At 41.4% G+C, this 22,732-nt stretch overlaps 1 pseudogene; it reads right to left on the reverse strand.

Annotated features, from left to right (window-relative positions):
- Positions 1–2,800: 2,800 nt before the first annotated feature.
- On the reverse strand, positions 2,801–5,953 carry LOC119535103 (annotated as a pseudogene).
- Positions 5,954–22,732: the final 16,779 nt, after the last annotated feature.

The following is a 22,732-nucleotide window of genomic DNA, read 5'->3' on the forward strand; positions in this document are numbered from 1 at the left end:
AGGGCCAAGAGTGGAAGAAGGGCAACCAATTAGGAGGTTACTGCAGAAGTCTGGGAGAGAGGTGATGGTGGCTTGGGGTGGGGTTTTAGCAATACACAGCATGAGAAGTAGTCAGATTCAAGACATAGTTCAGAAGGAGCATCAGTATGATTTGCTGATGGATTGGATGTTGGCTGTGTGGGAAGGCGAGAATGCAAGGATGACACCCAAAATTTTGGCCCTAGCAACTGGGAAGTTGGTAGTACTATTTAACAGAAATGGAGAAAAGCTCTTATATGGCTAAGTGGAGATGTTGAGAAGATGGTTGGTTATAGGAGTTTGAGCGCAGGGGAGAGGTTAAGGCTAGAGACAGACTTGGGAGTTGTGCTGGATATTTTCAATTGGTCCTTTCAGAACCACTCACAACCCCTTTTCTACCCTGCAGCGAGCTCTGAGAATCTGACCTGTGATGACGATAACAATAGGCTCTCTTGCTGTGTGGCTTCCCATTGGGTTTAATCAATGGAAAGTTCTGGAAGGGGATCTGAAGAGGGGTGGAGACTGAGGTTGAGGTATTTATTCCTTTGGCCCCCTTTCTGTGTAGTGTTGCTGAAGACTTGCTGGGTTTTTCAATCAAAGATGACAGTTCCTGTCTCCTGGTTTTGGTACCTGCTCCCTCACCTCTCAGTCATGCCTAAGGGTGATAATGGTGCCTTACTGTTAGCAGCCTGGTGGTACTGAACTATCCATTGAGGTTTCCTTAAATCCTGCCCCGTAAAAAGTCCTTTTATTAAACTCTTGTCATTACTCAATTGAAGTGTAACCAGATGCTTCTTGCAAGGATCCTGTCCTATGTTGGAGTCATTGGCTTACAGATGGTGTTAAAGCCATGGGCCTGGGTGACAGCAACTAATGAGTTGCTTTTTATAGAGTTATGAGGACAGAGCTTTGGGGTACATCAACTTTTAGAGGTGGGCAGAAAGGAGGAGCCAGTGAAGGAGACTGGAAAGGAGAGGCCTATTAAGGAGGAAAAAAATCTAGGTGAGCATGGAGTCACCAAAGCCCAGAAAAGAATGAACAACAAGGGAAGAAGCAGTCACCCTTTGAAAGGCTGCAGAGAGGTCAAGGGAGGTGTGCTGGTTTGAATGTATTATGTCCCCCAGAAAAAGCCATATTCTTTGATGCAGTCTTGTGGGACAGATATTTTAGTGCTGATTAGATTGGAATTCTTTGAGTGTTTCCATGGAGATGTGCCCTACCCAACTGTGGGTGATGACTCTGATTGGATAATTTCCATGGAGGTGTAACCCCACTCATTCAGGGTGGGTCTAAATTCAATCACTGGAGCCATGTAAATGAGCTGACAACAGAAGGAACTTAGTGCAGCTGAGAGTGACATTCTGAAGAGGAGCTACAGCCAAGAGGGACACTTTGAAGAAAGCACAGGAGCAGCAGATGAGAGACATTTTGAAGACAGCTGTTGGAAGCAGACTCTTGCACCAGAGAAGCTGAGAGGACAAATACCCCAAGTGCAACTAAGAGTGACATTTTTGAGGAACTGCAGCCTGGAGAGGAACATCCTGGGAGAAAGCCATTTTGAAACCAGAACTTTGGAGCAGATGCCAGCCACGTGCCTTCCCAGCTAACAGAGGGTTTCCAGCCACCACTGGCCATCCTCCAGTGAAGGTACCCGATTGCTGATGTGTTACCTTGGACACTTTATGGCCTTAAGACTGTAACTGTGTAACCAAATAAATGCCCTTTTATAAAAGCCAATCCTTCTCTGGTGTTTTTCATTCCAGCAGCATTAGCAAACTAGAACAGGAGGTAAAAACAGAGAACCCACCATTGGACTTGGCAATCAGTAAACTTTAACATGAATGTTTTAGCTTTGCAGGGCTCAACTGCTTTAATTTCTGTCAGTCCCAACCCTTTAATAAGACTTACGGGTCTTGCTTGATTTGCCCTTAGCTTATTCTTCTAGCCTCCCCTCCTGCAACTCCCTGCCAATCATACTGCTCTCCATTTCCTCAAAGGTATGCATTTGTTATCTCCTCTGCCTGGGATACTCTTTCCCCAGCTCATGCTTCTCCTGGCTAGCTCCTATCTCAGGTTTCAATATAGCATCTCTTCTTGGGATGTTCCCTGACCCTCAACTCTAAGTACTCATGCAGCATCTCTTGTTTCCCTCATAAAGTTCCTTTCCATGCTATATTGTCATTGCAAAAGCACCATAACTTACTATCTGTGTGACCTTGGGTTAGTTACTTAACCTCCCTGTGCCTCAATTGTCTCATCTATGGTATGAGAGTAATAATAGTACCTATCTCTTAGGGCTGTTGCAAGAATTAAAGGGATGAATTTGCATAACTAACTTTGTAGGGTGCCTGACAAATAGTAAGCCCTTAGTGTTAGCTATTATTTGTCTCTATCACTAGACTATAACCCCAGTGATGTAACCCAGAGCTTCCCTTTGCTCTTTTGACATTTGCTGGGAATAATAATATTGATAGTTCACACTACACAGCAGCCACTGCTCTAAGTGTTTTACATTTGCTAACTCAATTCGACTTTATAACAGCCTTTAGTTGTAGTTGCCTTTAGTGGGGTTTGCTTTTTTTTTTTTAAGATCATATATTTTATAATACACTCACATTTATACACAAATGTATACAAGTACATGTTTACAAGTACAAAAGGCAAAGAACCGCAAAGAATCTTAGTAAATGCATAAACTGCATTCTAATACCGTTGTCCCTGTTACCCATTCTCTAAATCTAGAATAAAATTGTAAATGCCGCCCCACATGTGGACTTCACCTTTAGAAGTTGGAGACTGTGTGTAGTTCTGCACATGTCTGGGTTTCCACAGAACTGAATGGAGACTCCATCATGTTCCAGGCCAAACTGGCTAGAAGAAAATGTTCCATGGCTGTTTGCATTTCATTACTGGTGAAAAACAAACTCCCCATGTGTTCTAGTTTGCTAATGCTGCTGGAATGCAAAACACCAGAAATGGATTGGCTTTTATAAAGGGGGTTTATTTGGTTGCAAAGTTATAGTCTTAAGGCCATAAGGTGTCCAAGGTTGCTCATCAACAATCGGGTACCTTCACTGGAGGATGGCCAATGATGTCCGGAAAACCTCTGTTAGCTGGGAAGGCACGTGGCTGGCATCTGCTCCAAAGTTCTGGTTTCAAAATGGCTTTCTCCCAGGATGTTCCTCTCTAGGCTGCAGTCCCTCAAAAATGTCACTCTTAGTTGCTCTTGGGGCATTTTTCCTCTCTTAGCTTCTCCAGAGTAAAAATCTGCTTTCAACGGCCATCTTCAAATTGTCTCTCATCTGTAGCTCCTCTCTTCTCAGCTCCTGTGCTTTCTTCAAAGTGTCCCTCTTGGCTGTAACAAGCTTGCTCCTTCTGTCTGAGTTTATATAGTGCTCCAGTAATTTAATTCAGACCCACCCTGAATGGGCGGGGCAACACCTCCATGGAAATTATCCAACCAAAGATCACCCACAGTTGGGTGGGGTGCATCTCCAGGGAAACACTCAAAGAATTACAATCTATCAACACTGATACATCTGCCCACATAAGATTACATCAAAGATAATGGCGTTTTGGGGGACATAATATATTCAAACCGGCACGCCATGGTTTCAAAACCAGAACTCATGGTCTGTGTTTCTGTGCTATTCAACCGAACTTTCTTTGTTGCTCTTAAAGCACAGAATATTCCGTTTTTCTTTATTGCATCTTTTTTTTTCTAGGCCCTTCCTGGCTCCTCAGTTGTTTTTTTTCTTTTTAATGTTTTATTCACACACCATGCAATCCATCCAAAGCACATAATCAGTGACTCTTGGTATAATCACATAGTTATGCATTCATCACTACAGTCAGTTTGAGAACATTCTCATTCAACTTAACTTTGCTTTCTAAAGCAGGTAGGTTTTTAGTGGAAATCCCTTCTGTTTGGGTTTCTGTGTCAGATGAATCAGTGCTCTTGGAAAAACTGGATTGCTTCAGAATACTGCACAGAGGCAGATGAAGACTACTGTCCAAAAAGATGTTTAAGTCTGTCTGTATCCACATATCAAACATTTCAAGGCGTAAGAAGTTAGCATTTCCCCTACAACTGTAGGACTGTCTGCAAGTAAAATGTCAGTTTGGGTCTTTATGTCTAGGGATTCCAAGACTGGATCAGTGTTCTTATTGCTAAGTGCACTCTCTTCCATTTGAGTTTGGATATTTGAGGCCAAAAGGAACTCTTCAATATCAAAATCTATTCTAGGATTCTGGGTTGGGCCAGATGGGAGCTGTGTTAGGTCCAGAGTATGTGTTGGGTAAAAGACAGCAATTATCTAATGTCTGATCTGGCAGGTTACTTGACAAGATGTTTTCTAAGTTGCTTAATAAATCTATGGTTTGGGTCTGATTATCTGTCATGTTTTGTGAAGGAAGCATACCATTCTATTCACTGAAGTTTACAATTTGTGCAGACTTCTCAATATCTTGATTTAAAGTCTTAGGGTTGTTCTAAGGTAACAAACCATGAGTTACAGTCTGTGCTACCAAACTATTGCTTATAATATTGTCTGTAGAAACCCTGTATGAGGAATGGACATTCTCAAAAATGTCTCCACGCTTGGTCCAAGTATACCCATTCATCTGTGGAACTTTGTACCCCACTGGTTTGAGTTTCTCTGGATATCCCACCTGACTAGAAACAAGCATCTAAAAAAGCATCAGTCTGAGATGAAGTTACCTTAGAGCTGGGTAACAATGTTTGAATATGAACACTGATGGGAAGTGGAACTTGAGGACCAAATGTCAAATCAGTTTGAGAACAAGAGGATACAGAAAAATCTGGGGAAGCCCACTGTGCAGAAGGCATGGAGCTTTGTGAGGCTTAAGACAGATCTGTCTGCATACTGATGGAAGAATTGCTGTTCTTCTGATGTGTTCTCTAGGTTTCGTAAAGTGGTAGGTGGACTTTTACCCAAGCTCACTTGAACTCCAGTACTGATTGGCTCAACAGCAATGGGATTCACAGTTTTAGAGAGAGGCAGTTTCTCCTTAAAAGAGCAAGCTTCTCAGTCTAGGCCGAGGGTCAGGGTTCCTATGGAAGTAACTGGACAGTGCCTGTGGCAGAGCCCTGATGAGTGACACCTACTAGCCCAGGCTGGGCCGAGGAGTTGGCCATAGTAGGCACAAAGACAGGCAAAGGAGAAAACTGCATAACAGGCAGTTGAGCCAAACTCTGGGTTTTGGTAAAACCAACTTCCGAGGATATCTTGAAGGTCTTGTAAGAGTCTGTTTTCTGGCATTGGAGCTGCAAGAGTCTTCAGAGGAAGCTACTAGCTTTATTTCTGAAGTTTCTAGTTCTTAAGTGTCTGGTTTAGAGGTTGGTATATCCATCAATGATTCAGTGTTTTTTTGTTTGTTTGTTTTTGTTTTTGACTACTTCTGGTTGTGCATGGATTTCTCCATTTTCCTTGTCTTACCAGTTGGATCCCTGTGTTCAGCAGGGATCTCACCACCATTTCAGTGGAGGTGATGGCAAGGCAGTTAGTTCTGCTGGTGGAAGGACAACCACATGTGCCCTGGAAGGTCTTGCCACAATCCTCCACATGTCTTTTCAAGTCCCATTCAGTACCACAGGAATTTGTGTACTCATTACGTTTATGCTTCTTTTCAGCATGCATTTTCATAAAGTGCTGTTGTACAAAAGAGAATCGAGAGAAGGGTCTGTCAGGGCCTCTGGGGCATCACTCAGTTGGACCACAGTGAAAATTCCGGCCAGCTTTCCCGTCTTTCCTTATTGTTGGATTTACTATGCCGCCCGCAGGCGGTGGCTCTTGACCAGGTCCGTGTTGAGTGCGGGGCTGGGGGACAGGATCTTCTGCAGCCGCGCACGGTGCACAGGCTGTTGGTGCACAGGCTGTTGGTGCGCACGCCCGGGCACTTCGTTCACCGACGGCTGGATCCGCCCCGGCAGGCGGCGCCGCAGTGGCTGAGGGTTACGGCCTCGCCCCTGCGCCCGCCTCGGGCTGCCCCTCAGCGCTCCGGGGGACACCACGCGCCGAGACTGCGGTGGCTCCCCTCGTGTCCGCCGGGTCGGCGGTGTGCCGGTGCCCAGAGCCGCGGGCCCTGCCGCCTCCCCAGAGGTTGCCATGGCTCCAGCACAGCAGGGCCGAGCTCGCCGGCCGCCGTTTGCTTTTTAAGAAGAACCAAAGCACAGAGAGGTAAGTTACTCCGCTAAGGTCACACAGCAAACCCCAGAGCTGGGATTCACACCCTGGCTGACTCCCGAACCCGTGCTCTTAGCTATTGAGCAAGGAAGATCTGGTCTGTGTCCACATGGAGCTTAAACGGGCTTCCTCGCCTACGCTCTCCTTTCTCGGACACACTTATTAACTTAAAAAAAAAAAAAACAACTAACCACTTTACAACAGTATATATATATTTTTGTGGTATATCCATTTAATAGAATATTATTTGGCTGAACAAGGAATGAAGGACTGATAACATGCTGCAACATGGATGAAGTGAAAGAAACATCACAAAAGACCACACACAAAAAAGAAAAAAAGCCCACATAATATATCACTCCGTTAATACAAAATGTCCAAAATAGGCAAATAAATAAAGACAGAAAATAGGATTGCCTAGGGCTGTGGGACTGGGGGGAAAGGGAGGTGATAACTAATGGGTATGAAATTTCTTTATGAGGTGATGAAAATGTTCTAAAATTGAGGTGAGAGTTGCACTTATCTGTGAAAACTATTGAAACTGAAAACTAAAAACTATTGAATCATACACTTTAAATGGGTGAATCATATGGCATGTGAATTTTATTTCAATAAAGCTGTTTTTTGAAAAAATGAAGGGAAAAATGGTCCCAAAGGAATCAAATGAATTTACTGTCTTTCAAAATATGCAAAATATGCAACCTCAGCAACTGTTTTCATTTCTATGCTCACTTCCAATCTTTGTCTACAAGAATACTTTCCTTTTTGCTGCATGATTTTACCACTATGCATTATAAAGTAGTGTTTTGCTTTATACTTGAGATCATTTTGTAATTAACATGTCCTTTTTCCCCCTGTGTGTGCCTTCTCTTCATTCTGACCTGTTGTAGTGGTTGTATTGATTAAAGAGGGAAGCGGCTGCCTCGCTTTCAGCTTCTCTGGCTTCACTAGCGACTCACTCCTTTGCCCCTTGTTTATTATTCTCACTTCCCCAACACTCTGCAAAAAGGAAGTGACTAGCACCTGTATAGTACATGCTGAGATTAAAACATATGGAATTGCTGATATTCATTCTATAACAACAGCAATTTTTGTATAGTTTTCAATCAATATGTGCCAAGTACCATGGTGACATGTAGCAACTCATTTAGTCATCAAAACAACCTTATGAGGTAGGCATTATTATTGTCATCAACATTTTTTATCTCATTTTACATCATTTTACATCATTTTTCCTCATTTTACATCTGAGGAAATTGAGGCCAAGAAAGGTGAAATAACTTGCCCAAGATCACATAGCTAGCAGATGGTAGATGTAGGATTTGGTTCCAGGGAGTCGGGGGCCTTTTTTTTAATGTACTTTTTATTGTGAATTTTAACATATATACATAACAGTGATAACTTTCAAAGTACAATTTAACAAGTAGAGAGAAAATTTTAAAGAATGTTTTAGGTACCTCTAATGTTAAAATAACCAAATACAGTGTTGTTTAAGAGAGCTGGAGCCAGTCTCCTGCCAAGTGATCCTGAGTGCCCTGTGTTTCCCGTTTTGTAGAACTTATTATTTAGCGTATGCATTCCCCAATGGATGCGAGGGGCCACGAGCCTAGTTCTCCACTGCTAGATCTCCAGTGCCTTGGACAATGTACTGTGCTTGGAATAAATATGTCCTCAATATTTATGGAAGAAGGAAGGCAGGAAGGAAGGAAGGAAGGAAGAGAGGAAGGGTAGATGGTATGGAGGGAAGGAGGGAGGGAGGGAGGTAAGGCATCAGATGGAAGGTAGATCATAGATTGGAGACCCAGAAGGCAGAATGGGATAAACCGTGGAGTGTGTCTTACTGTGCTGAGGCTGGGCTTTGAGGAGCCATAGACTGGGTGGGTTTTTCTACTTCAGGCATCCAGAGCAGTAGCCATCAAAATGGATAAAGAAAATGTGGTGTATTCATACAATGGAATATTATTCAATCATAAAAAAAGAATGAAGTACTGATTCATGCTATAATATGTATGAACCTTAAAAACATTATGCTAAATGAAAAGCTAGAGACACAAAAGGTTGCATATTGTATGATTTCATTTATAAGATATGTCCAGAATAGGCAAACCTATAGAGTCTGAAAGGAGATTAGTGTTTGCTTAGGGCTGGGGCTGGAGTAGGGGTGGGGAATGGGGAATGACAGCTAATGGAGACAGGGTTTCTTCCAGGGGGATGAAAATGTTCTAAAATTAAATAGTGCTGATGGTTGAACAACCTTGTGAATATAATAAGAACCTTAAAAGCCATTGTATTTGTACACTTGAAATAGGTGAAATGTATGGTATGTGAATTATATCTCAATAAAGCTCCTAAAAAATCCTGAGAGGATGGAGAATAAAAAAATGGATAATGTATAATTAAAGGACATGCAGAAGAGGTGAGAAAACTAACTTCTCTTAGTCGTTGCCCCCATGTTTCTTCTCCAGACCTCCTTCTTTCCCATGGGTTGGATCTCCCTTGTCCTCCCTTCTACCATCAGCAGAATGTTCACTATGTGAGGCTGTCCTTGCCCTGGACAAGGCGAGAGATGGCACCTCTGTTCCCTGTGGAAATAAAATGGAAAATGTGCTGATGGAAATAGAGAATGGAATAGAATCCATACTCCCTAACTCCTGAATGTGTCCCTACATGAGAGTTAACGCTGCCTCTGGGGGAAGAATGTCCTTGGAAGTCCCTGGCCCTGGTGGCACAGGAGAGGGGCTGATACATCCCTGTGACCCACCGTGCTGTTGACTCATCTGTTTGGAGAATGAAGAGTCTTGGAGAGGGAAGGCAAGAAGCAGCCTGTGTTCCTAATCTCCATGGATATGTGAACCAGCAATATCCATCCTTGCTCACTGGGCTGGCCCGTCTCCCTTGGGCCGCTCACCTCGCCACTCACCCCCTTTGAGAGAGCAGTTCCTCATTAACACACATTCTGATGTCTCCTTTCCACCCATGTGGTTTCATCCTTGATCTTTTCTGGTTTGTCTTCTTGTGCCGTGTTAATGAGGCACTGGTTTTTATGGCAGTAAATACACCCATCACTCGGCCCTAGTTAGGCTTTGCTGTTTCCCTTGCTCTAATAAGTCTTTATAAATAGTGCAGAACTGGATCAGGCCCCATGCATTACCCTGGGTGACTCATGCCTGTCCCTAAGACCTTCCTCCCTGTGCTCGTGGGTTCCTGGGGTCTAGGTACTGGAGGCTGAGTCTGAAATGGCAGAGCCATAGTGAAAGATAGTGTTCCAGCTGATACACACAAGAGGAGTCCAAGGAGACATGACCACTACATGTATGGTGGGATTCTGGATAGGCTCCTGGGATAGAAAGAGGACATTAGGAAAAATCTAGTGAAGACTGAATAAAGTCTGGACTTCAGTTAATAATAATGTATCAATATTGATTCATTAATTGTGACAAATGTGCTAATAAAAGATGCTTATAATAGGGCATGGGGTGTATGGGAAAACTGTATTACCTTTGAAATTTTTCCATAAAAAGTAAAAACTTTATTAACACTCACCCCCACCACCACCAAAAAAAAAAATAAATAAATAAAAAGTGCCCCACCCCCCATTACAGCCTTCAGCTCTGACCTGGCCAGACCACTTTAAAAGGAGAGTGTCATCCAGTATGCCTTCTTTGAATGTAGTTATTAGGTATCATCTGCATCATCAATGCAGTCTGGGAAAGTTCCATTTACCTGTCCATAAGGGTAAAGTTTAAAGATCTGGGTCGGTAGGTAGGAAGATGAGAGCACTAGACCGGAGATATACATTTTGGTCATAGGGTAAGGCCTTCAAGGGCAATAAGTGAGACTTCAGTAACCCTGGGCCGGCCCACATGGCCTCTAGGGAAGGGACAATCCATGAAGACATCAGGCCAAAGTTGAGGTAAATCTGTAGCCAGGACATAGAGCCAAAGATCAAGAGCTGAAAGTGTAGCCAGCTTTTGCTCCAAAACATGAGAGTTTAGTCGGAGAATGTGCAGGGGCTGAGGATGTACAAGAAAGTCACCTGGGTTGATCAGGAGGGAGTTCGGGGGCCCTGAGTTCCCAGGATTCTGTCTGCATAAGGGGCAAATGCACTTCATGTGACAGACTATAAAAGGAAGTCAGTCAGGCCAGAAAAGATGCCTCTGGAACTACAGCCCAAGCATCCCGTGGGCCACTGTTGAGGAAAAAGAGGGGTTGAAGAGGGGGAGGGAGCGAGAGAAGTGACTCAGCAGCCAGCCCTAGTCGTCAAGCGTGACTTTGGTTTTCCCAGGCAAGTACTCACACGTTCAGTGTACTGGGTTGAATAGTGTTCCCAGAAAATTCGTGTCCGTCAGAACGTCAGAAAGTGACCTAATTTGCAAATAGGGCCTTTGCGGATGTTAGTTAAGAAGAGTTCACACTGGATTAGGGTGAGCCCTGAATCCAATGGCTAGCGTCCTTATGAGAAGAGAAGAGGACACACAGATACAGACAGAAAGGAGGCGTGCGACAACAGGGTCAGGCATCGGAGAGACCAGCTGCAAGTCAAGGAATGTCACGGTTTGCTGACAACCACCAGAAGGCAGAAGAGGAAGGAAGAATTCTTCCTGGAGCCTTCAGAGAGAGCGTGGCCCAGCCGACACCTTGATTTCAGACTTCTACCCTCTAGAACTATGAGAGAATAAATTTCTGTTGTTTTAAGCCACCCAATTTGTGGTATTTTGTTACTGCAGCTCTAGGAAATGAATACATTAGTGAGGAAGAAGCTGGGAAGGTGTATAGAACTCAGCCACGAAAGGGTCTTTCCTGGAAGATCTGAGGCTCAGAGCTGGAACCTCACACTCGTGGGACCCAACGTGGTCCATAAATGAATAAGTAAGTAATACAGGCAACAGTGTGTTTCACTCTGTACTTTCTATTCCCCATCTTCTACTCCCCACAGTGAAGGCTCCCCTAGCTGGGATTTCTTTGTGAAATTCTTGTCCTATTATCCGAAGGAACCAAAAATGTAGATTCCTTCTCTAAAGGTTGCTCCATGGTTCCATGGGATGTGCTGACTTTCTCTTCTTTGGTTTCCTTTTCCTACACCTCCAACCGAAGAGCCTCCCTTTTCAGATCTGTTGTGCTTCATCACTGTGGCATCTGACCCTAGTAATTGCACCTTCCTGACACTTTTCTTCTAGGGAGGAGTGATTCTCTGTTCTTACTCCTGTGACTTCTCCTCTCTTCTTGCCTCTGTGACTTGTCTCTTCTTTCCCACCCTCCTAAAAAATGTTGCTGATCACTTGGGTTCTGTATTTTTCCCACTCTCTTGGGTAAGCATCCACTTTCCTTACTTAAATTTCCTCCTGCTCATGTGACTCCCGAGTCTGTATTCCAGTTTAGGGCTCTCCCTTGAGTGTCAGCCTCATAAAGCCAATGCTGTTTTTCCATCCAGAAGAACCAGGGACTTCAGACTCCGTGTGTTCCTAGCCTTCTGTTGATTTATCTCTTCTCTCAGCTAGAATCACAGACTGCTCTCTTTTAAAACAAAGAATTCACCCAGAGTTTTAAGTAAGTTTAAAAAGGTAGATATTGAGCAACTTTTGAGAAGTAAAAAAATTCAAAGAATTTTGGCTGGTGGCAATGCAGGAATTAATCAATCGACTTACAAAACTGGTCTACACTAACTTTTAGTGTGATACAAGAGGATTTTAGGACACAGTATACACAGTTGAGGAAATTATGGGCAAAAGTATAATGCAGTTAGTAGCCCCTTCCAGATCCTTTAATCTCTCCCCTTTCCGGTTCTCAGCCCTGACATAGGGGCCACTCTTCTTGTCCACCTTGTTTTGCCAGGCTGAATGCTATTGGAGTCTCCTGAGTGGATAGAAAAGCATGGTCTTTTCCTGTCCCTTCTTAACTCTGCAGCTAGGTTCTTCCCTTCCTCTCTGTAATAGAGCCCTCCTGGTCTTGCCCTCAGTTCTGTCCAGCAGACTATAGTCCTAGAACCTCCTCTCTGACCCACTGATCTTGAATCCAGCGCCTTGAGGCCATTACACTGTCTGTCTCCACCCCATTGCTGCTGCATTAACTCATGTGGGTTGGAATTCAAACCAGCAAACATGTCCATAAAATCATAAAAAAGATCAAAAGACTGCAGCGGCCCAAGACTCCTCACCCTACCTCCCTGCCCTACTTTTTTTTAACTTTAAGTGTTTATGAATCCAGAATTGGGCTGGGTTGTTGAGAGGTGGATGAGAACCCACATAATAAGATTTATTTCCGAATGTGTATAAGGCCATCTAATTCTGGCATTCCAATTGCTAACAATGTTAAAATTCTGACACTAGAGACCCAGGAATATACTGATGAAGGTGCTTGGATGGATAATGCTGGCTGTTTTCCTGGTATTAATGCATGGTTTGTTTTTGAGACATCCAATAATGATTAGAAGTGTGCCCCTAAGCAGCTCTGGGCTCAGCTCTGGCACTCAGGTCTTAATTAGGTGGATTTTGACTCATCATTATTTATTCACCTGTTTTTACTTAATATAGTGCTTTCTTTGTTTTATGCAATTAAGAGGAGGACGCTCACAAAAGTCATCACAATACAGAAAAGATGTGATAGAAAAGAACATTAACTCTGTCTTACTGTACAAATCCCAGCAGTAATTAGAGACTTAATGTAAACAGCCCAGTGTAAATTATTTAGTTGACTATCTGATAACAATGTGATGCACTTTATTCTTCATAAAAGCAAAAGTGGTTAGTGTGCTATATAACCTAGTCATCTGAAAAATGTAATTCCTGTAACACTTGTTATTACTGCCTTGTGACAGGGTAGATTAAGCATGGAATTTTTATTTTATTTTATTTTTTATTCAGTTTTATTGAGATTTATTTACACACCATACAATCATACACAGTGTACAGTATAGTGCATTCATCATCACAATCAGTTTTTGAACATTTTCCTTACTCCAAAAAAATGAATAAAAGTAAAAGCATTCCATCTCCCCATCCCACCCTATTTTCATTTACTTTTGTCCCCATTTTTCTACTCATCTGTCCATACACTGGATAAAGGGAGTGTGAACAAGGTTTTCACAATCACATGGTCACACCATGTAAGCTACCTAGTTATGCCATTGTCTTCAAGAATCACGTAAGCCCAGAATTTTGACACTTTAAATTGAACTGCTACATGAAAGTCAAAATAAGTGAGTGTTTCCTCCACTAGAGGGCTGGTGCTTGCCCAGGCAGCCTCCGGAAGGCAAGGCTTTTCTCTGGGCTGCTCCAGAGGCAGTGTGTGCCGGCATTGAGGCAGAACCTAATTTTCAGTGAATTCTTAATTTTTCAATGCCTGGATGAATTCTGGGAGTAAATGCGGCATGAGCTAATTCTTGTTGGGGGAAGAGAGTGGGGAGTGATCCTAGAAAGATTATTGAGGTTCACCTGAGGGATTTTGAAACTTCTGTTCAGCCGACAATTTAACTTAAACATTTATTGGGCTCTTTAGATGTGTGAGGATGGGTGCCAGATGAGCTAGATGCAAGGGTATAAGGCTTTGTTCCTGCCCTTAAAGAACAACTTTCTAACTCTGGACCATTAGTCCCCAGTGTTTCCTGTTCTCCTCCTGGGCACTTGGTTACTCTCTGGAATGTGCTTGGCTTTGACCTATAAGAACCTGTGAATGATTCTCCTTCTTCCCTATCCCCCTCTCAAAAAGTGACCAGTGAGTTTTCTTTTTAAGTGCATCAGGCCTAGGTGATCCTGCTATTGTTGAAAACTAAGTTAGACTTCCCACCAGTAGATGAGATGACAGATGCAAAAGTACAATTGTTGGCACATAATAGGCCCTGGAGAAGGTTATTTCTCTTCCTCCCTTTCCCTTTTAAAATCTGAGGAAAGTGTGAATTATTAGTTCTCAAAAGAAAGCCAAATCTGTGTGTATTTTTACTACAGCAGAGTCTTGAAATGTTTAGGCCAGAGTTTCTTCATTTTGGGGTTAACTGCAGGTATGACTTTACAGTTATAAGATGTGATAGAGACTTCTGGGAAGATGGTGGAGTAGGTGAGGCAGAACAGGCTTCTCTTCCATGAAAGTAACTAGAAGGGATCGGAGGACACCAGGGACTGTGGTTTCAGGGTGTGACCAGCCCTAGAGGGCCCCCCACAGTACACAAAAACGGAGGAGAGACAGCAGCTGGAGGGATGTGGTGAGTGTGTGCCTGGCTGGCAGCAACAAGACCGCCACTGGGCAAGGGAGTGAGCAGCAGCTCTCCACTCCCATGCACCTACTTGGCAGCTTGCTGGGGGGTGATCCTCCATGGTCAGGCAGCAGGGAACTCCTGTGAGGGAACCTGGTGGGCAGCGTTTGCTTTCCCCACACAGAAGTCCAGGGGGTGCAACAGCGAGTAGCAGGGAAGGGAGAGGTGTCATACCGGCTATCAGGAGCCTCTTCCACACCCCAGAGACTAGTGGGTGCAAGGCAGGCAGAGAACAAACAAGCAGGGCCCACGTTCCACCTGCGGGATGCCCTTGGTTGGACTCCCTGTCTACCTGCTCAGGGCCCGCATTGCAGCCCCAGGACAGGCATTCCTCAGTGCACACACACGGAGAACAGGTACAGTGATTAGTTCCCATCCAGTTTGGACTCCACCCACTGCACAGGACAAATTCGGGGAAAACCTGTTGAGAGTGCCACCTGCTGGTAGGATTGGGAAACTGCACTCCAGCAAACCAAATTGTATATACATGCTCAAATTATTCTGCACTTCCCAAAATAACCTATCAAGACAAGCAAATGCCCCAAAGCCAACAAAAAAATTACAAAGCACTTGAAAGATCTAGAAGATATGGACAAGGCAAATGAACAAATTAAAAAGCTGCAAGAGACACAAAAATTGGAGCAATTAATTAAAGAAGACAAACAAATCTCCCAAACAACTTCAACGAGATAGCTAAAGTCATAAAGGAAATCAAGAAGACTCTACAAGAGCATAAAGAAGAACCTGAAAGATTAAAAAAAAAAAAAAAATAGCAGACCTTACGGAAAAAAAAGACACTGTGTCTCAAATTAAAAATATACTAGAGATGCACAATAGCAGATTTGAAGAGGCAGAAGAAAGGATAAGTGAACTTGAAGAAAGAGTAATTGAATGCAAGCACACTAAAAAACAAATGGGGAAAAAATTTGAAAATTTGAAATGGATCTCTGAGAACTAATGGACGACATGAAGTGAACAAATATAAGAATCATTGTTGTCCCAGAAGAAGAGAAGGGTAAAGGGCTAGGAAGATTGTTTCAAGACATAGTTGAAGAAAACTTTCCAAACCTTTTAAATGACATAAACATGCAAATCAAGGATGTCCGGTGAACTCCAGAGAGAATAAATCCAAATAAACCTACTCTGAGACATATACTGATTAGATTGTCAAATGCTGAAGAGAAGGAGAAACGTCTGAAAGCAGCAAGAGAGAAGTGATTCACCATATACAAGGGAAACAATGTAAGACTAAGTACTGACTACTCAGCAGGCACCATGGAGACAAGAAGACAGTGGTATGATGTTTAAGATTCTGAAAGAGAAAAATTGCCAGCCAAGTACACTTTATCCAGCAAAGCTCTCCTTCAAAATTGAGGGAGAGTTTAAAATTTTTGCAAGCAAATGCTGAGAGAATTTGTTAATAAGAGAACTGCCCTGCAAGAAATACTAAAGGGAGCTCTATCAGCTGAAAAAAGAGAGAGGTCTGGAGAAGAGCACATAACTGAAGAGTATTAGTAAGAGTAACTTAAAGAAAAAAAAGAGAGAAAGGGGAAAATAGATCTTACAACTAAAAAACAAAGGATAAGATGGCTGGTTCAAGAACTCCCTTCACAGTAATAACTTTGAATGTGGATGGATTAAACTCTCCAATTTAAAGATACAGTCTGGTAGAATGGATTAAAAAATATGACCCATCAGTATGCTATTTACAAGAGACTCATCTTAGACCCTGTGACTCAAAGAGACTGAAAGTGAAAGGTTGGAAAAATATTCTAAACAAACTGCAATCAAAAGAAAACTGGGGTAGCTATACTGATATCAGAGAAAATAGACTTTACGTGCAAAGATGTCATAAGAGACAAAGAGGGACACTATATTAATAAAGGAATAATTCACAAAGAAGAAATAATTGTAAATGTTTATGCACCCAATCAAGGAGCTCCAAAATTTGTAAGACAAACATTGGCTAAACTGAAGGGAGCAATAGATTCATCTACAATAGTAGTGGGAGACTTCAATACACCACTCTCTTCTATAGATAGAACAACTAGACAGAGGACCAATAAGGAAATTGAGAACTAAACAATATGATAAATGAATTAGACTTAACAGACATATATAGATTGTAATAACCCAAAGAACCAGGATATACATTCTTCTCTGGTGCCCATGGAATATTTTCCAGGATAGAACAGAAGCTGGGGCACGAAAAAAGTCTTAATACATTTAAAAAGATTGAAATTATTCAAAGCACATTCTCTGACCACAATGGAATGCAACTAGAAATCAACAACCACCAAAGAACCATATCTTTCACAAATATATAGAGGTTAAACAACACACTCTAAATAACCAGTGGGTCAAAGAAGAAATTACAAGATAAATAGGTAAATATCTAGAAACAAATGAAAACAAGAGCACAACATATCAAAACCTGTGGGATGCAGCGAAAGCAGTGCTGAGAGGGAAATTTATAGCTCTAAATGCATATATCAAAAAAGCACAAAAGAGCTAAAACTAAAGACCTAACTGCAGGGGGACAAACGTGACCATCCACTCATCATACACCAACCTGAATTGTGAGGAATGCCTGAGATCACAGCATAAAATCTGTAAGTAAAAACTGCGGATCCAAATCGGGAGACCCCTTCCCCACAGCCCGAGCTACAAAGCCTCGTGGTGCCAGACAGAAGCTTTCTCCCAGCAAGCGAATACAGCTCAGCTGAGCTCCAACTGGGGTTTTAGTTAGCGAGTGTGAACTGCTCACTACAGGTACAAATCCCCAACAAGTAGACAGAGGCTTTGGGTGATGACTGACCTTGGAGAGCCGGAGGGTCACCTTGGACTAGCTCTGTTCCTTTTTCAACTCAGTGGAGAAAGCCTCAGCCATTTTCAGTTCCCAGTTCTGTGACCTGGACAAGGGTATAGCACAGGCAGAGAGAGACCACTGAAATGCTAATGACCTCCCCCTAGGGTGTCTATCTTCTCTAAGAGGAAAGAAAGGGGTGGGGCCCAGCTCTACTACCTGCCTTTCATTTAGAACTTACACCAGTCAAGAATTATAGGCTGACAGGCGCCACCTGCTGGGCAGAAAAGCACAGTGACCTGAGGCATCACAGGGTGTACCAATTTTCTAAGACACACCCTCAGGGAAACCAGATACTGAATATTTCTTCCTTCTGGGACCTTAGCCCATTCTTGTCTGGGGAGGTCTGATTGGGGTAACCAAGGAAACCATGCCTAGACAAGAGAAAACTACAACCTACACCAAGAAAAATGAAGTTATGGCCTGGTCAGGGGAACAAACTTGCACTTCAACTGTGATGCAGGAATTGAAACAACTACTAATAATTGAATTCAAAAAGTTTAGGGAAGATATGGCAAAAGAGATGAACCGTATAATGAAAACACAGGATGTACATAAGGTAGAAATTGAAAGTTCAAAAAACCAACTGGCGGAATCTATGTAAATGAAAGGCACAACACAAGAGATGAAAGACACACTGGAAACATACAACAGCAGATCTCAAGAGGCAGAAGAAAACACTCAGAAACTGGAGAACAAGGCCCCTGAAAGCCTACACACGAACGGATAGAGAAAAGAATGGAAAAATATGAGCAACATCTCCGGGAACTTAAAGACAAAACAAAAAGCAAGAATTTATGTGTCATTGGTGTCCCAGAAGGAGAAGAGAAGGGAAAAGGGACAGAAGCAACAATAGAGGAAATAATCAATGAAAATTTCCCATCTCTTATGAAAGACATAAAATTACCAATCCAAGAAGCGCAGCGTACCCCAAACAGAATAGATCTGAATAGGCCTATGCCAAGACACTTAATAATCAGATTATCAAACATCAAAGATAAAGAGAGAATCCTGAAAGCAGCAAGAGAGAAATGATCTATCACATACAAAGGAAGCTTGATAAAACTATGTGTGGATTTCTCAATAGAAACCATGGTGGCAAGAAGGAAGTGGGTGATATGTTTAAGATACTGGAAGAGAATAACCACCAACCAAGAATCCTATATCTGGCAAAGCTATCCTTCAGATATGATGGAAAGCTTAAAATATTCTCTGACAAACAGACAGTGACCAAGTTTGTGAACAAGAAACCTGCTCTACAGGAAACACTAAAGGAAGCACTGCAGACAGAAAGGAAAAGACAGGAATGAGAGGTTTGGAAAACAATTGTGGAAGACAGTAGCACAGAAATGTAAGTACACTGAACTGAATATGGTTGAAAGAGGAAGGCTGGGATCATGTGGGACAACAGAACAAAAGACGAGCGATAAAGACTGGGACTGTGTAACTCAGGGAAACCTAGGATGCTCAATGATTGTAATAAAAGGTACAAATATGTTTTTACATGAGGTAGAACAAATGAATATCAACATTGCAAGGTGTTAAAAACAGGGTGGGATTGGGGGGAAATACAATCAATGCAAACTAGAGACTAGAATTAACAGAAACATTGTATTATGCTTCCTTTAATGTAACAAAAGCGATATACCAAAGCTAAATACATATTGGGGGGGAGGGAATAGGGGAAGGGTATGGGACTCCAGGCATTGGTGATGTTGTCTGACTCTTTATTCTACTTTAGGTTAATGCTATCTTTCCTTTTGTCACCTTCTAGCTATCAAGTTTTGTTTGTTTGTTTGTTTTCTCTCTTTCTCTTGCCTTTTTCTTTTGCCTCTCTGCCTTCTTTGACCCTTCCTCTGTCTTTGTGGAAGAAATGTCCTTATATAGAGAGTGGTGATGGTGCTCAATACATAAATACGTGACTATACGGGGAACCAATGATTGTTTACTTAGGATGGAATGTATAGTGTTTGAACAAAACCATCTTAAAAGAAATGGGTTGATGAAGAAAACTTGAGGGCACTATATTGAGTGAAATAAGACAGATTGACGCATTAAATTGACGCATAAAGGCAAATATTGCAGAGTGTCACCGATATGAACTAATTATAATATGTAAACTCATAGACATGAAATATAAGTTACCAGGATATAGAATGAGGCTAAAGAATGGGGAGTGGTTGCTTATTATGAGCAGAACGTTCAACTAGGGTGAACTTAAATATTTGGAAATGGACAGGGGTGATGGTAGCATGTAATGAGAATAACTGACAGTGCTAAAAGGTGTGTGAAGGTGGTAGAAAGGGTAAGCTCAGAGTCACGCATGTCACCAGAAGGAAAGTTGGAGGTTAAAAGATGGGAATGTATAAAACAGTGAATCTTGTGGTGGACAATGTCTGTGATTAACTATGCAAATATTTAGAAACTCTCTCACGAACTAGAACAAATGTATGTCACTATAACTAGAGGTTAATAATAGAGAAGCATATAGGGAAAAAATATATACCTATTGCAAACTATATACTACAGTTAGTAGTATTTTAACATTCTTTCATCAACAGTAACAAATGTACTATACCAAAACTATGAATCAATAATGGAGGGGGGAGTGTGGTTAGGAGTATGGGAGGATGTGAGTTTCCTTTTTTTGGTCTTTGTTTCTTTTCTGGAGTAGTGAAAATGTTCTAAAAACTGAAAAAAAAATAATTGTGTTGATGGATGCACAGCTGTATGGTGGTGCCATGGCAATTGATTGTACACTTTGGATCTTTGTATAGTTGTATGGTATCTGAACAATCTCAATAAAAAACAAATAAATAAGTAAAAATGCATTTTCCCCAAGAAATCACAAAAGAAGAAATAAAATAAGGAAAACATGCATTTTCCTGAAACTATGGACTACAATTAACAGTAGTATCTTAATATTCTTATCTATAGTAACAAATGTACCACACCAATACTATGAGTCAATAATGGGGGGGTAACGGGGCATGGGATGTTTTGGTTTTCTTTTTAATTTTTATTTCTTTTCTGGAGTAATGAAAATGTTCTAAAATTGATCATGGAGATGTATGCACAACTATGTGATAATACTGTGAGCCATTGATTGTATACTTCAGATGGTTTGTTTTGTGTGTGAATATATCATAATAAAATTGAATTAAAAAAAAAAAAAAAGGAAAACTATAGGCCAATCTCCCTAATGAATATAGTTGCAGAAATCCTAAACCAAGTGTTTGCAAATCGAATCCACAGGCACATTCAAAGAATTATATACCACAATCAAGTAGGGTTCACTCCTGGCATACAAGAGTGTTTCAACATAAGAAAATCAATTAATGTAATTCAACACATTAACAAATCAAAGGGGAAAAATCAAACAATCATCTCAATAGATGCTGAAAAAGCATTTGACAAAATTCAACATCCCTTTTTGATAAAAACACTTCAAAAGGTAGGAATTGAAGGAACCTTTCTCAATATGATAAAGGGAATATATGAAAACCCACAGCCAGCACAGTACTCAAAGGTGAGAGGCTGAAAGCCTTGCCCCTAAGACTGGGAGTGAGACAAGGATGCCCACTGTCACCTCTATTATTCAACATTGTGCTAGAAGGTCTGACCAGAGCAATTCACCAAGATAAAAATATAAAAGGTATCCAAATTGGAAAGGAAGAAGTAAAACTGTCATTATTTGCAGATAATGTGATCTTATATTTGAAAAAATCCTGAAAATTAGACCACAGAGCTACTTGAGCTAATAAACAAATTCAGCAGAGTAGCAGGATATAAGATTAATGCATATAAGTTGGTAATGTTCCTATATGCTAGTAATGACCTAACTGAAGAGGCAAGCAAAAAAAATTTCCATTCACAATAGCAACTAAAAAACCAAGTACCTAGGAATAAGCTTAACCAAGAATGTAGAAGACCTCTACACAGAAAATTACAAAATTTTACAAAAAGAAATTAAAAAGGACCTAAATAGGTGGAAAAATATTCCATGCTTATGGATAGGGAGACTAAACATTGTTAAGATGTCAAGTCTATCCAAACTGATTACAGAGTCAATGCAATTCCAATCAAAATTCCAACAACCTATTTTGCAGACTTGGAAAAGCTAGTTATCAAATTTATTTGTAAGGGAAAGGGGCCTCAAATTGTCAAAGGTATCCTAAAGAAGAAGAACAAAGTGGAAGGACTTACACTTCCAGGCTTTGATGCCTACTATGAAGCTACAGTGGTCAAAACAGCATGGTATTGGCATAAAGATAGACATATCTCGGTGGAATCAAATTGAGAGTTCAGAAATAGACCCCCAAATATAAGGTTGACTGATTTTTTGATAAGGCCTCCAAATCCACTGAACTGGGGCAGAACAATGTCTTCACAAATGGGGCTGGGAGAACTGGATAGCCATAACAAAAAAAATGAAACAGGACCCCTACCTCATACCCTGTACAAAATTTAACTCAAAGTGGATCGAAGACCTCAATATAAGAGACAGTACCATAAAACTCCTAGGAGATAATGTAGGGAAACATCTTCAATACGTAGTATTAGGAAGTTGCTTCTTAAACCTTACACCCAAAGCACAAGCAATGAAAGAAAAAATAGATAAATGGGAACTCCTCAAAATCGAAAGCTTCTGTACCTCAAAGGAATTTGTCAAAAATGTGAAGAGGCAGCCAACTCAATGGGGGAAAATATTTGGAAAACATGTATCTGATAAGAGACTGATATCTTGCATCTATAAAGAAATCCTACAACTCAATGACAGTAGTACAAACAGTGCAATTATAAAATGGGCAAAAGATATGAAAAGACATTTCTCTGAAGAAATACAAATGGCTGAAAGACACATGAAAAAATGTTTGTCTTCACTATTAGGGAGATGCAAATCAAGACCACAATGAGATATCATCTCACACCAATAAGAATGGCTGCCATTAAACAAACAGGAAACTACAAATGCTGGAGAGGATGTGGAGAAATGGGAACTTTCATTCATTGCTGGTGGGACTGTTTAATAGTACAGCCACTCTGGAAGACATTTTGGCGGTTTCTCAGAAAACTAGATATTGAATTAATTACCCTATGATCCCATAATTCCACTTGTCGGTATATACCCAGAAGATTTGAAAGCAGTGACACGAACATGCATTTGTACACCGATGTTCACACCAGCATTATTCACAATTGCCAAGAGATGGAAACAATCCAAGTATCCTTCAACACATAAGTGGATAAACAAAATGTGGTATATACATAAGATGGAATACTATGCAGCAGTAAGAAGGAACAAGGTCCTGAAACATATGGCAACATGGGTGAATCTTGATGATATAATGCTGAGTGAAATAAGTCAAACACAAGAGGAGAGGTATTGTATGTTAC

The sequence above is a fragment of the Choloepus didactylus genome, chromosome 5 (genome assembly GCF_015220235.1).
Source record: "Choloepus didactylus isolate mChoDid1 chromosome 5, mChoDid1.pri, whole genome shotgun sequence".
Taxonomy (NCBI): Eukaryota; Metazoa; Chordata; class Mammalia; order Pilosa; family Megalonychidae; genus Choloepus; species Choloepus didactylus.